This window comes from Rhinolophus sinicus, chromosome 17 (assembly GCF_057876585.1).
Source record: "Rhinolophus sinicus isolate RSI-liver-muscle chromosome 17, RSI-T2T, whole genome shotgun sequence".
NCBI classification, from domain to species: Eukaryota; Metazoa; Chordata; class Mammalia; order Chiroptera; family Rhinolophidae; genus Rhinolophus; species Rhinolophus sinicus.
The window spans coordinates 34,286,492-34,300,653 of record NC_142517.1 but is presented as its reverse complement, the minus strand read 5'-3'; the positions used below and the strand labels follow the sequence as shown (position 1 = coordinate 34,300,653).

The window sequence follows — 14,162 nt, the reverse complement described above, 5'->3', positions numbered from 1 at the left end:
CTTTGGGTCAAGACATTAGCCTTGGAGCTGTCTGAGCTCCTCCCTCCACTCCAAATATGAAAAGACCAGAACTTTCAGTTCAGGGCATTGAAAATGATCCATTGAGGTAAATAAATAATAGAATATAATTTATGTTTCTATTTTTGTATCTAGAAATTGAAAAAAACAACTTTGCTAATATTCAGTATACAGGTTGACACTTTGGCTTTCACTTGGTCCCTGTCTCTGATATCACATGTCGTATGGGTTGTGCGAAGTTTGAAGTAGGAAAGGTCGAAGTTCTAGGGGAGGGAATTCTTGACAACAACACTCTCTCTGCTTCAGTTCCTTCACTTGTAATTTACTGAGTGCTAAATGTGCCTGGTTAAGTGGATTCAGAAGGTGTACTATTAAGTTTTAACTTAACTCTTACAAAATAGGCAAATAGGTAAGAAAAGATTCCTTCAAAGAAACAACAGATTGACTATATCTCTGAACAAGCATAAGTGAACAAAAAGAAAATAGTGATCTGACACTAGGCACAACTCTAGTACAATGCTTTGGGCACATAATGAGATTTAAAAAGTAACAATGAAGTTAGATCTGATAAGTCACTCATAAAATTAGAAATTCCCATGGAAACTAGCCTAGATATGGATTATATAATGGCTTTTGTGAACAATGAACAATGAACTTCACACTGTGCCTTGAAATATCATAACTTTAAATGATATTTAAAGTTATATATGCATAGTTTACAAAATGATTATGTTTTATTTAATCCTTTTAAAATTCTATTTTTGCAGCATCATTAAGCATGGGGATCAAAATTAATTAGTAAATATATCTACACATATTGTGAATGTATGCTAATTTTTTAAGTGAATGGACCAACAGAGTTATAATAAATTGAAGAGTACTATCTGAGAAGTCGGCATCCTTATATAAGACTCTTTTCACAGATGACTATTTTGGTCTTAGCTTAGATGTCAAAGCATATACCCTTGATCCCTCTATGTTAAGAAACACCCTAGAGAGAGAGAGAGAGAGAGAGAGAGAGAGAGAGAGAGAGAGAGAGAGAGAGAGAGAGAGAATCTTTCATCATAGCAGTTCAGGAGAACAAAAACAGGCTATGGTACAAATACTTTGCTACTTTGAGCAATATGATCCTATGATATTAGAGTGTCACTGAAAGAATTGCAGTTAAGCCTACTAAACTCTAGAATAAATCCACATTACATGTGTCAGAGAATTATACAACTTTCCAGAAACTTCTGACATTCTACTGGACCATGCTAAGACAGCAAGTCCAACCATTGTAAATCAAGTGTGTCAGAACTGCTCATTATGAGCTGGTTAATGTCAGATCTACCAAAAAAAAAAAAAAAAAAAAAAAAATCATAGGTCATGTAAGCCCAGAAAGAACTGGATAATCCATTGTAAAATGAAGTGGGATATTCTGGATATCAACTGAGCAGAACCAGAGGATTTAAGAAAGCTGCATGTGTTGGTGGCTCAGAACTTTCTTGTCAACCACCACTGTTGTACCAGCACTTCCAAAGTTAATTTCTAAGAGTGCTCATATTTATGCTTCATGGGGGTTCCCTTATGATCGCCTAGTGAAAGACTTAGAGCTTGGTTCAAGAATGGATTGGTTTGGTATATGAGGTGGCTTTGAAATACTGTGACAAAGGAAATCTTCCCAATGGAGGGAATCTTGAGTATTGGCTGATCATCCACTTTGAATGGAAATAAAATCTGTTTTAGAATACTCATTGAATCACAGGCAGTGGATAATACCTTAGCTGGTTGGTCAAGGTCTGGAATGAGAGTTTGTAAGATTGAGGACAGGAAGATCTGGAGAAGAGACATATAGATAGACCAATATTGTTCTTACTAGTTCAGAATGTAAGAGGGATGGACAGCAGAATAGACTATAATTAAAAGAAATTGTTATTAAAACTGAGTTAAATTTTCAAAATGCGGTAGTATTTCATTGTGATTTGAGAAAAGAGTAGTTATTCAGGGGAATGGAGACATAGAAGATGGTAAATTTTGGATTTGTTTTTAGCTGCTGTACCGTCAGCATCTAGAATATACTCAGTGTATACTAAGCACTTAGGAAATACTTGTTGAAATAATTGTTGAGCAGTATGAATATGCAAAATATAATACCATGTGAAAGCATCTGGTTTAAATTATGTAAATATATGAAAAAATGAATGGTACATGTCGATTGATGACTACAATGATGGCTGAGAGTTTATAATTGAATAAACTAAATGATGTTAGTTAACATGTAAGAAAATTTAGCCATTTAATGCGTTTATTTTTGAAATTGTTGCAAGTAATTATAATCTCTACAGAAGGAAAGATAAATGTCAGTGTTTGTTATACACACTGTATAGCAGTATGTTTTCTCTCAGCAGGGAAAAAAAATACATATATATCAAATGAATGTCTCTATTTAAAGACTAAGTGAAAACTGGGAGAGTGAAGAGTTAATTCCATAAAGTGAGTTGATTGTATTTTTTTTCACTTTTAAATATGCTTATTGCTTATTGCCTCTGGCATATTGAGCATTTAAATCTGTTCATTATACTTATACACTGATTCAAGAGCTAAAAGACAGATGACAGATTTAAATGAAACAAGTGAAAACCAAACACTTCTCTTGTCCTGATGTATGCCTGTTCTTACATAAATGCCTAAATGTGTCAGATGGAGCAAGGCTGGCAGGACCTTCATTAATACATCTGTTGTTGCAGATGCAAATAATATATCTTTTTAAAAAATTTTAGAAAATTGTTGATAAATGACATACTTGAAAGACCTTCATTTTTAAAGACCTGCCTATATTTTCTATGTTTTTATCTTCACTGTTAAAATATATCTGATATATATATATATATATTATTCACTATTATATATATATATATATATATATATATATATATATTATATTATTCACTATTGAATTTTGCATATACATAAATACATATTAATAGCAATTCCTAAAGGATAAATTGATTATTTTTATAGAAAACATTTTTTTTGTTTGACATTCAAATACAGCCTATGACAAAAAAATAATTTCACTCTGGATGATTTGGTAACTCCTCTTAAAGTAGCCAGCAATTCTCACAGTTTGCTTTCACTGAAAGCAACATTTATCAGCAATCTTTGACAGAATTTCTATCAGGTCATGCCCTTCCAATGCCATGTTGTGCCTCAAAAACTAGCCATACTCTGGATTTTGATGAAAGACGATTCCTTAGAATATCTTTGTATACAATAAAAATGTGTTGCTTTTTCTTTTATATCAGTATTACATTTTTCATTTGTGAGAAAGTTATTTAGAATGTTTGTGAATTAGGTGGGGTTAAAAATTAGAAAATCTTACTTGTGGAATCATATTCCTTCTGAAATCATCCTATGTTAGCGGTCTAAGTAGGTGAATCTTATTGAAAAAACAGAGGCATCTATGGATAAAAGAAACACAAAACTATATTTAGTAAGAAAACCAGATTGTATGCAGCTCAAATTGAATTACTTTAAGATCATTAATATGTAACAATATTTATTTTATGTCTGTTGTGTACTAGATAGCACGCTGGCTACTGGGGTCCTGGTGGTAAGTAAAAGCAATACCGCTCTTTCCTCGAGCAGCTTATATTCTAGTGAAAGACAAAATTAAATATGCAAAGACAACAAGTCCAGAATGCTGTAAGTTTTGTGAACAAAATAATTAGATAGATTTGTAGTGACCTTTGAGAATAACACAGCCAAGGGCAACAATGAAGGGAGAGATTCAAGGGAACTCAAAATAACAAGTGCCAAAGTCACAGGTATGACAGTGTTTGGCTATGGGAGGAACCTGGAGGAGTCTGTGGCTGGAGCATAGCCAGTGGATACTGGATACTCTTGCTGACTACAACTAGAGAGATTAGCAGGGATAGAAGCAAAATGATTTTACAAGCCCAGATAATAAGTTTAAATTTAATTTGAAGGGAGAAACTTTGGAATCCTTCCCTTCCCTTCCCTTTCCTTCCCTTCCCTTCCCTCTCTTCTTTTCCCTTCCCTTCCCTTCCCTCTCCTCTCTTCCCCTCCGCTCCCTTCCTCTCCCCTTCCTTTCTTCTATTCCTTTTCCTTCCTTCCTTCCTTCTTTCCTTCCTTCCTTCCTTCCTTCCTTCCTTCCTTCCTTCCTTCCTTCCTTCCTCTACCCCTTTTTGAACTTGACAAAATTTTTTAAAACAAATAATTTTTAACTCCTGTGTGCAGAATGGATTTAAGAATGGTGTATGTAAATTGGATCCATGGGACAAATTAGGAAGCTGTTGTGGTAATCCAGATGATATTTAGCTAAGGTGAGGGCCATGGAAGCAAAGTGAAATAAATATATTTTGGAGGAAGTATTTTTGCATTTGTTGATGAATATGATGTAGGCTCTGGAAAAGGGAGAATCAAGGATAATTCCTAGATTTTTGACTTAAAATGGATGTTTGCTTTGAAAATTAAGATTTTTGTTTTGAAAATTTATGGTTTAAAATAATTACTAGATAACCAAGTAGAATTGTTAAGTAGTTACATATACTAATATGAAGACTTTTAAACTTATTCTGTATGTATGTGTATATGTGTGTGTAACTGTACTATTGTATTCTTCCTTAGTAGCTAAGTAAAGTTCATTTTGAAAAATATATTCTGTCATTCCATAAAAGAAATGCAATGAGAACAAACATTGTTTTCCACGTTTAGACCTGAAGATCCAAGGATATTAGAGCACCTCTAGAGAGCAGAGATTACAGTTTCAGTAACATTATCTTGAGATATATTGGGGAAAACACAATTTGTTTTACAGTGAGTTTTCTAATGTGGTGTAGTTACAGCATCGTGATACCCCATGATGGGGCTCCTGCGTTTGTTCATTTACATCCTTTGTAAACAATATCAAAATGCCATTACTATTAATAATTTACTCATATTTATTCCACTTTCAACAGATACATGATTTCTATCCCTGGGTGCCCTCATCATACCTCATATATACCTCTAATGTGGTTCCTTATTAGACTAGACTGTATGCTCCTTGATACAGTGATGGAATCCTACTTTTCTTTGCATCTCTTTCAATAGCACTGGCACATAGTAGTAAATTATTGATTAGTGGATGAATGAATGTGTGAATAAATGAGTAAATGAACAAATGGGGCAACACAAGGAGGGTACAGCTAAGTGGGGTTATCTTCCAAAGCCATTGCTTTTCTGGATCCTGCTTTGCTGGCGATTTGGTGTTAATTTGGGTGATAGCATAAGGTAGAGAAAGCATAAGATCAAATTTCTTTAAACAATGGAGAACCAAAACTCTAAGTTAATGATATTTCATTGTTTTTTATACAGTCCCCATAAACAGCAACACTTTCTCAAAGTGAAAAAGAGCAACCTCATGCTACTAAGAGACACATACCACACAAGCAAGAAGTTTGTGTTTCGGTTCCAATAGAACAGAATACAACTGGATTCATTTATTATAAAATTCTTAACTGTTAATTGAGCTAGATTCAGCTTGTCAGACTAGCATATATTTTTCATTATAGGAAAAAGGCACAATATGCATGAAATTAGAACAAGGAAAATAAGTTCTATGATTCGACAACCAAAGAGTGTAAAACTAGGATAGAGTGATGTATCATAGTGAAAAATAGATATGCACTGGTGACTGGTATTTATAAAAGTCTGGTCATTGAGTTAGAGGTGCCTTCAATCTAAACAATCCTTAGATTAATACGTCTAATATTTGACTTTTATTCTTTGTACTTTGTAGTCTGTCCTCCCCTTGTTTCCCCACATACAAAAATTCTTCCTCATTTCCCTCTAACTTTGACACAGGTGAGTACTTCCCAAAAATACTGAAGGAAAATAGGCTGATACAGAGTCATTTTTTCTGAAAGAAATGCTGGAACACACTTACTTCTCCCAATATAAGTGGCTATATTATTATACAGATAGACCATAGTTTTGAATATATTTAAATTAGACTGTTCATATTGATTCCCTTATTGGTGCACCTGCTATATAAGAATATTGTGCCAGTTAATAGAAATTGAAATACAAAACAAGGTATGGTAGACATGTAAGCACATTTCAATATAAAGTGTAAGAAGAGAGAAATATGAAATATGAATAAGACTCAGGCTCAGAATTATGGAGGCAGTGATTAACACTGGAAACTGTAGAAGCTCAAGTGCTTGGTTTTACAAATGAGGGGTTTTTTTATTCAATAAGGGCTGAAAGATAGACAGGGATTTAGCTGATGGATTGATGGTGAGAGCTTTCCAAGATGGAAGGACATACCTAAAGACACTAAGAATTCATGAATCAGCATGATGTGTTCAGGAACAATACATAATGGAGCATGGAACAAAATTCCATGAACTTACTTCAAAAATTTTTTTTTTCCAAAATCCAACATTATGAAAGATATAGTGTGTTAATTTTCTTTTAGTTATTTAAGTTATAAGATATATTTTATTTTACCAATAAAACAGTAATATTCTTTTTAGAATAGAATATTATTTTTAAAAGCTTTCCATGTATTCACAAAGCTACCAAAATATCAAATTGCATTATCACCCAATCAAATATAAACTGAACAGTGGAAGGTATTTATTTAGAGATTATGATGTTAATAATGGTGATGACTCAGAAAATTAAAATTTCTAATTAAAAAAATGAACTAACTATTGGGCATAATGTTTGAAAGTACTATTGGGGATACAGTTATTATTTTAAAATGTAAAGTATAAACTAATATATTTCTTTCAAACATTTAGAAGGAACCGATATTTTTTTCTGATCTTACATGTTTCATAAGTGGTTGCTCTTGTGCTTCTAATGATTCATCTTTTATTTTCTGTAGCTGTTTTTCTGAAACAAAATTTAAGGTCTCTACTGAATGCTATCTGTGTCTACCAACACAAGTAATATAATGGTGGGTCTACACTTTGCAAAATATATCAAATGAAGCAGAAAACTGCAACTAAGAAGAAACTTTCTTCAAGGCCTAGGTCTACTCTGATCTCTTCTTGATAACAATTGTTGAGAAAAATGGTATTTAATTTTCCTATACTGTGATCCTGTATAAAATTTATAAATCTGTTTTAGAAATTAAAAAAAAAAAATTAAAGTCAAAATATTTACATATCTATCTGTTTTTCATAACCTAGAGGACTTTAGAGGCAGCAGAGACTTAATTAGTTCTGATATCCCACCACCTACTGAAGTGTATGACAATACTCTGATTTTATCATATGTCTGATAGATTGAATTGAATTGAAATATATGGGGTGGGGGAAAAATGTATCTAAATCCGCAAAATTTGCATGTGGTGACTTAAGGAATAATGTGCAAAGTATACTTCTGAAGTTCCTTTAATGTTGAATAACAGTATGTATTTTAATAAATACTTAGAAGTCGCTGTATTATTAGTCTTTCATAATACACACTTTATTGCATGTTACTATAGCATGGCCAGTCAGACTTTGCAAAGATGGAATAGCAAATAGATGTGGCATAAGTCTGAAAAGACAGGGATGAAAAAGTGAAAATAATGGAAAAGTATGGGTCCGTCTCCCACAAGATTGTCATTTTTCAAAATTTCAGTTACTTTGAAAGAGTAATTATTTTTTAAATGAAAATATTAATGAAAATTGAAATTGAAATGCAAATAGCTTCGTTTTTCTTTGTTACCTTAAAATGAGGTTTAGAATTTGATCAGGGGCAAAAAAAAAAAACAAGAAAAAAAAAACTGAAAAGGAATTGAAGGTGTCAGCTTCAAAGCAGCGTTCATAAAGCAGAAAGTCCTTATGAGTCGGAAGTAAAAGCATTAATTCATCATAATGTCTTGTTCCAAAAAGATATGGACCTATTAGACATCACCAGAAAAGATGACCCTGTAATGTGAGATGTTTAAGACAACATAATGGGATAAAATTTGAAGGCCACAGACCAATTCCTTAGGAGCTCAATAAGAGTAACTTTACTATTTGAGATAAGTGAGTTGAGAAAGCATTTAAATTATTATATTAAAAATGATAAATTGCTTGTCCTTTTGTCTTGGACATCTTAACATTTAACTCATGCATTTTATATTTTCATAATTTGATTAATAAAGTATCGTGCTTTTATTGATAAGCAATTATGGCAGTACTGTATGGGGTAGATAGGATCAAGTCAAATGTTTTCTTACTTTAAGTTCCTATTAAAAACACAAAATATAGGGTGTGGGAAGGATGGATAGTTAGAGCACAGAGAATTTGTATGGCAGTGAATATACCCTGTATGATATCATAATGATGGATACATGTCATTATACCAAATCCATAGAATGTACAACATCAAGAGTAAATTGTAATGAACTGTGAACTTTGAGTATTTATGATGTGTTCATGTAGATTTGGCAGTTGTAACAAATGTACTACTGTGCTGGGAAGTGTTGATAATTGGAGGGGCTATGTATGCATGGTGGCAGGGGATACGTGAGAAATCCCTGCATCTTCGCCTCAATTTTTCTGTGAACTTTAAATTGTTTTTAAAAAATAAAATCATAATAAAAATATAAAATAACCTGTGAAAATAGTACAATATTTTATAAATTGAGTTTTTGCAATCACATAAGGATAGCAATAATTTTGAAATAAATTAGATGTTGTGTATCAAAAAAATAAAAAGTAAACTTTTAAATTCTTATTTTGGTCCTAATAACCCCAATGTATGCTTATGGAAGCAAAGATACTCTCATCGGAGAGCTTATGGTTAGTAATGTGATTTTTCTGATCATTTGACGTGTACTGGACAGTAGCAAGGGTAATATCTGAAAAAAATGAAAAAAGATAGCAAAATATGAAATATGTGAATTTTTCTGGCTGGTAATATTGCTCTTCTGTAGTCTTAATTTCCCCTATGTATTCCAAGTTTTTTTTCCCCCCATTGAAATGAGTCTCCCACATTATTAATAGAAAGCAGCAGTTCTTAGAATTTGTTCCATATGATCCAACTTTTATGAGATATTATTTAAAAAGCAAAAAATTCCAGGGTCAAATAGCTTTGAGAAAGGCCGTGTTAAACAAAGTTAGCAGAATGCCCTACCAGTTATGTTTAGAGATTTTATGATGCTAATGCCATTGTAAATCTCCAAAGGGAAGTATTGTGTATGTGATGTTTTCCAAATTTTTTTGATGACCAATAGATTTGTCTGCATGAATACCTAAGCACTTTAAACCAGGAATTTGGCAAAGTGAGAACTCCAGAGACTGTGAGAGTCAGCTTTCTGAACTCTCATCAGAGAACAGCTGCAAATGTGATGATGAATGCTTAAAATATGAAGATTATAAGAGTATGGGAAGGGGATCCCTAGTTACAGTTGGTGTATCATTTAGAACAGGGTTGGCACTGGCTGATTTAAGCTTGCCCAAGAAGAAGTAAGTACAAACATTGTCTCACTCTAAATACCCTAACACCATAATATTCTTTTTATAAAGATGAGAAAATGTAGAGTAAGGAGAACCAGGCGCGCACCTTCCCAAATGAAGGAAACAATACTAAAGGGATGATGTCCTTGCTGCCTGGAGAAAATGGGGATATATTAAGGTTTAATGCCCTGACTTCTATCTACAACCTTCTGGAACATTCAGTAAGTGTACACTTTCTCAGGCTCCCTGAAAGGGAACTGCTTAGGCAAGAAGAACCCAGTATCCCCCCTTAATGTACCGCTGACATGATGAGGCTGGGCACCTACAGGAAGTCTCTGAGTATAGGAGGCTCAGACTCATAATGAAAATGAGAAGGACAATGCTTAATTTGGGAGGGCAGAATAGTTCATAAGACACAACTGAGACAAAAACCAAGCTATTATCACTTACCATTTGGTTGGCTAATTAAGAAAAGGGGTGTTTCTAACAGATATTACCTAAGGAAAAATCCCACAGTATCTATTCAAAAGCTCAGGCTTACAAATTGTGCTTTGGATAGGTTTGGAGAGTAGAGAAAGCTCAGTGCTTCAGTTGATTAGACTTATCTGGCCGGCTTAGTGTTGCAAAACATAAGTGGGGCACAGAAAGAGGCTGAGATAGAGTCTGAAAGGTAGTAAAATAATCACCACAAATTAGTAGAGACATGTAAATTCATGATGGAACCACCACTATAATCTACCGCCAAACATGAGCGTGCTGCCAGACGCTAATGTAACAACCTTGGTTCATTTGTAGAGACAAAGAGAAAACAAGTAAAAGATACTTAAAACATAATCAAAATACCTAATGATTATGAGTCCACTTGTCTATGAGTCCACTTGTGACCTTAATACAAATGTGACCAGGAGGCCATAGGAAGGACCTCAGAGTCCACTGTGTATTGAAAGAAGCAAAAGTGATGATAATAATACCCACAGACCACCGGCTAGAACATTTTTCTCTTTTCCTGAACAAGTTAAGATCACGATTCTCATCATTGTCAAACTGGGAAGACCTGTATTTTAAGGGGATAGGGAATAACATAAGAAAATACACAATGGAGTGCTATTCTGCTGTAAGAAAAGATGAAATAGTACCATTTGTGACAACACGGATGGATCTTGAGATTATTATGTTAAGTGATATAAGTGAGACAGAAAAAGTCAAGAAGCATATGATTTCACTGATCTGTGGGATATGAAACTGAAAACAACAAAAGAACAAGAGAAACAAATGAAGAAACAAAAACTCATAGACACAGGCAACAGTTTAGTGGTTACTAGAGGGTAAGGGGGGAAAGGGATGGTAGATGAGGGTAAATGGGATCAAATATATGGTAATGGAAAGAGAACTGACTCTGGGTAGTGAACACACAATGTGATATGTAGATGATGTATTACAGAATTGCACACCTGAAATCTATGTAACTTAACTAACAATTGTCACCCCAATAAACTTTAATTAAAAAAAAAGTAAATGGAGGCCAACCTCTCTTTCTAGTGATTTAAAAATGAAGGAAAAAAATATAGGATAGTTAATGATGATTAAGAATACATGAAATTATAAAACAACTTATTACTTACTAATTTTGATCTATTTTTGCTTGGGGGGTGTTTATGTCTTGAAGACTTGATTGTTTATCCTGAAATGAAATATAATATTAATATTCTATTGTTATCTCTAATAGAGGAGAAGTGATTTTTTTCCCTAAAATTCCAAAGATTTTGTGAACCTGAACCTTAGTTTCCATAAAATGTGTGGATTGGAGCTAAAGCATTTCAGTTTCATGCACTTTCTTTCTTTTTTTTTTAATCAAGTAATTTTATGCTATTACAAGCATCCATAGTCACACATCCAAAAAAGGTATTATTTTCATATATCAATCAATGATATTTAAAACTTATATTGGATTTCTTTACAATTGAAAAATACAAAATTAATTAGATTCTGTGTTCACATTATAACTTATGCACAGTTTTTTTTTTTAACATCGTTGTGTTAAGGTGTAATTATTACAAAGTTTTCATGGATATAAACTTGTTCCAAAATAAGAGGGCAATCATGTTGCAACATCTGTCACCCTATTGATTGCCAAGTATTATTAAGTTATTTAGTTCTTTAACTTCCTAGGCAGATGTTCTGTTCCTCCCTCACAATTTTATGTGTTCCTCTCATGAATTATAAGAGATTTATGTTTACCTCCATTACATTTTATAATTATGTCCACTGATTTTTTCTGATTTTATATACTTTATTAAACATTTTTTGAATGTTTGTGATATACAAGCACTGCATGGTGTGTTGAAAGAAGGGGTACAATGAAGCTATCTGATTTTATGGTATGATAGAGGAAAATCACAAATTAGTCAAATAAAGTACCATATAAGTTGAAATAAAAAACCAAATGAGTTAAAACATCAATATGTCCCCTGACTAAAGAAATATCAACTAATCATAATTGGGTATTTCATGAAGACTGAGCAATTCCCTGAATGATTTCTGGAGAATGAAAGGGCATAGCTAGCATCACAAATAGTAGTAAAAACATTAGAAAGAGAATGGAAGTTTTATGTTCGTTTGTTTGTTTTAAAGTAGATGAATTAATTGGGGAATGGACATTATTTCCATGTAACTGGCATATAGGAAGCCTGGATAAAATTTTGCACATGAGACTGACAAAATAAGACCATAGAAGACACTTGATGTCTCACTAAAGTTTATTTGGGCAACTCTAAACCATTCTGATCAGAGTAGTCCAATCTCATTTTGAAGAACAGTGTGGAACTATGATGTACCGGACACAGAAAAACCTGTCCAAAGGTAAGAAATAGCAAGAATTCATAAACTGTCTTTTGAGGAAAGGGTCATGTTGAAAATTAATGAAGACTTCCACTTAGGAAAATTAAAAGGACTATGAGACCGTAAAACATGAAAGAGAATCCAGGGAGAGGATCAGGTTTTGATAGCCAATAACATTTGATTTTGAATATATTGAATATTTGATGTTTGAATACCCATGATATATGGTCAGTCCAGCCTTAAATAAAGGTTTGAAGCTCAATTAGTCAGAGTTAGCCTTTAGAAGATGCATAAAAAGACTATCAGAAATTGTGGAAGTAGATTAATTCAAGAAGAGAGCACTAAGGGAAAATTGGAAAAGACAGTGCATAATATTAAGGAGTGAAATTATTAAAATTAGCAAGATGTAAACAAGTCTGATGTGAGGATTGAGAAGGTGAAGTTAGAACTTTAGAAAATCAAGAGAAAAAAAAAAATCAAGTTAGGAAAACCAGTCAGAGATGCTTTGGGAAGGAAGGAAGTGGTGTAAGTAAATGGGTGAATAAGCATGTCAAACAGATCTCTAGCAGATTCTACATGGTGATAGGAGTAAGTTACAGATTTCAAGGGATAAGGAACCAGAAGATGGTAAGGAAATGGAGGTAGATCAACCTTATGATCATTTTAGTAATTCATGGAATAAGAAAAAATGAGTAACTCATGGAGAAATCACAGACTAGAGAAAATATCTTCAAAATGAAAAATGCATGAATATGCTGGAAAGTCATAATTAAGAAGCTTGTTGACAGGAAAAGATAAAATAAAATAGCCCCAGTTATTACTTGGCAAAGACCCGTTCTTTGCCAAGTAATCTTATATATTTATACATATAAATCTATCCTCAAAATAGTGTGTGATGTGGATAACATCATCCCTACATTAAAGCATAGAGTACGAAAGTGCAGAAAGTTTATGTAGCTTGAAGATGGTCCCAAATAATGAGTAACAGAACCGGGAATCATCTCGGTCTCTCTGAATCCACAATCAATGTTATTTTCATTCTTCCATCTTCATTCATCAAGACCGATGCTATACAATCAGTCAGTGAAAGATAAATACTGTGTGATTTCGCTTACATGTGGAAAGTAAAAACAACAACAACAAAAATACTTCATAGACACTGTGAACAGACTGGTGGTTGCCAGAGACAGGGGATGGTGGGTGGGCCAAATCAGTGAGGATGTTGAAAAGGTACAAACTTCTAGTCATAAGATAAATAAGTTATGGAGATATAATGTACAGCATGATGACTAAAGTTAACAGTACTATCTCATATATTTCAAAGTTGCAAAGAGACTAGATAAGTTCTCATCACAACACCAGAAATTTGTAACTATGCATGGTGATGGATGTTAACAAAACTGGTGGTAATAATTTAACAATATATAGTTCTATCAAACATCAAGTTGTACACTAAAGCTAATATAATGTTATATAGCAATATACCTCCATAAAACTGGATAAAACAAATCACAAAAATACTGATGCTATCTATAAAATAGTGGGCAAAGAATACTTGAAGGGACAAAGTTCACAGATAAGGAAAATCTTTTTCTTTTCTTTTTTTTTTTAGTAATTACTTGAATTCTTTCTTCACCATAATTCTTCTGTATTTTTTCAGCCCCCTTTTCTAGCTGATATGCGATATTCTTTTTCTTCCAGTCCTAATGTAATTATCAGCTAGTTTAGCCCAGGTTGCATAAGTGACAAGGGTCTTTCTAAAATGGTACCTCAGTAGCTGTTACTGCATTTCACACAGCTCTTGTAGCGAAAATCTATCCTTTAAACTTGTATAGCCATAGAACTTGTTTTTCTCTACCTAATCACTTTGACACC

The 14,162-nt window shown here is 33.2% G+C and overlaps 1 long non-coding RNA gene across 1 annotated transcript in view; it reads right to left on the bottom strand.

Moving 5' to 3' along the window:
• LOC148754754 (uncharacterized) overlaps positions 1-14,162 on the bottom strand; it is a 178,923-nt gene that overhangs the window by 103,565 nt on the left and 61,196 nt on the right. Inside the window, exon 2 of the long non-coding RNA XR_016019707.1 lies at positions 3,383-3,461. This is a non-coding gene — a long non-coding RNA (uncharacterized LOC148754754). The remainder of the gene's footprint in view (positions 1-3,382; positions 3,462-14,162) is intronic.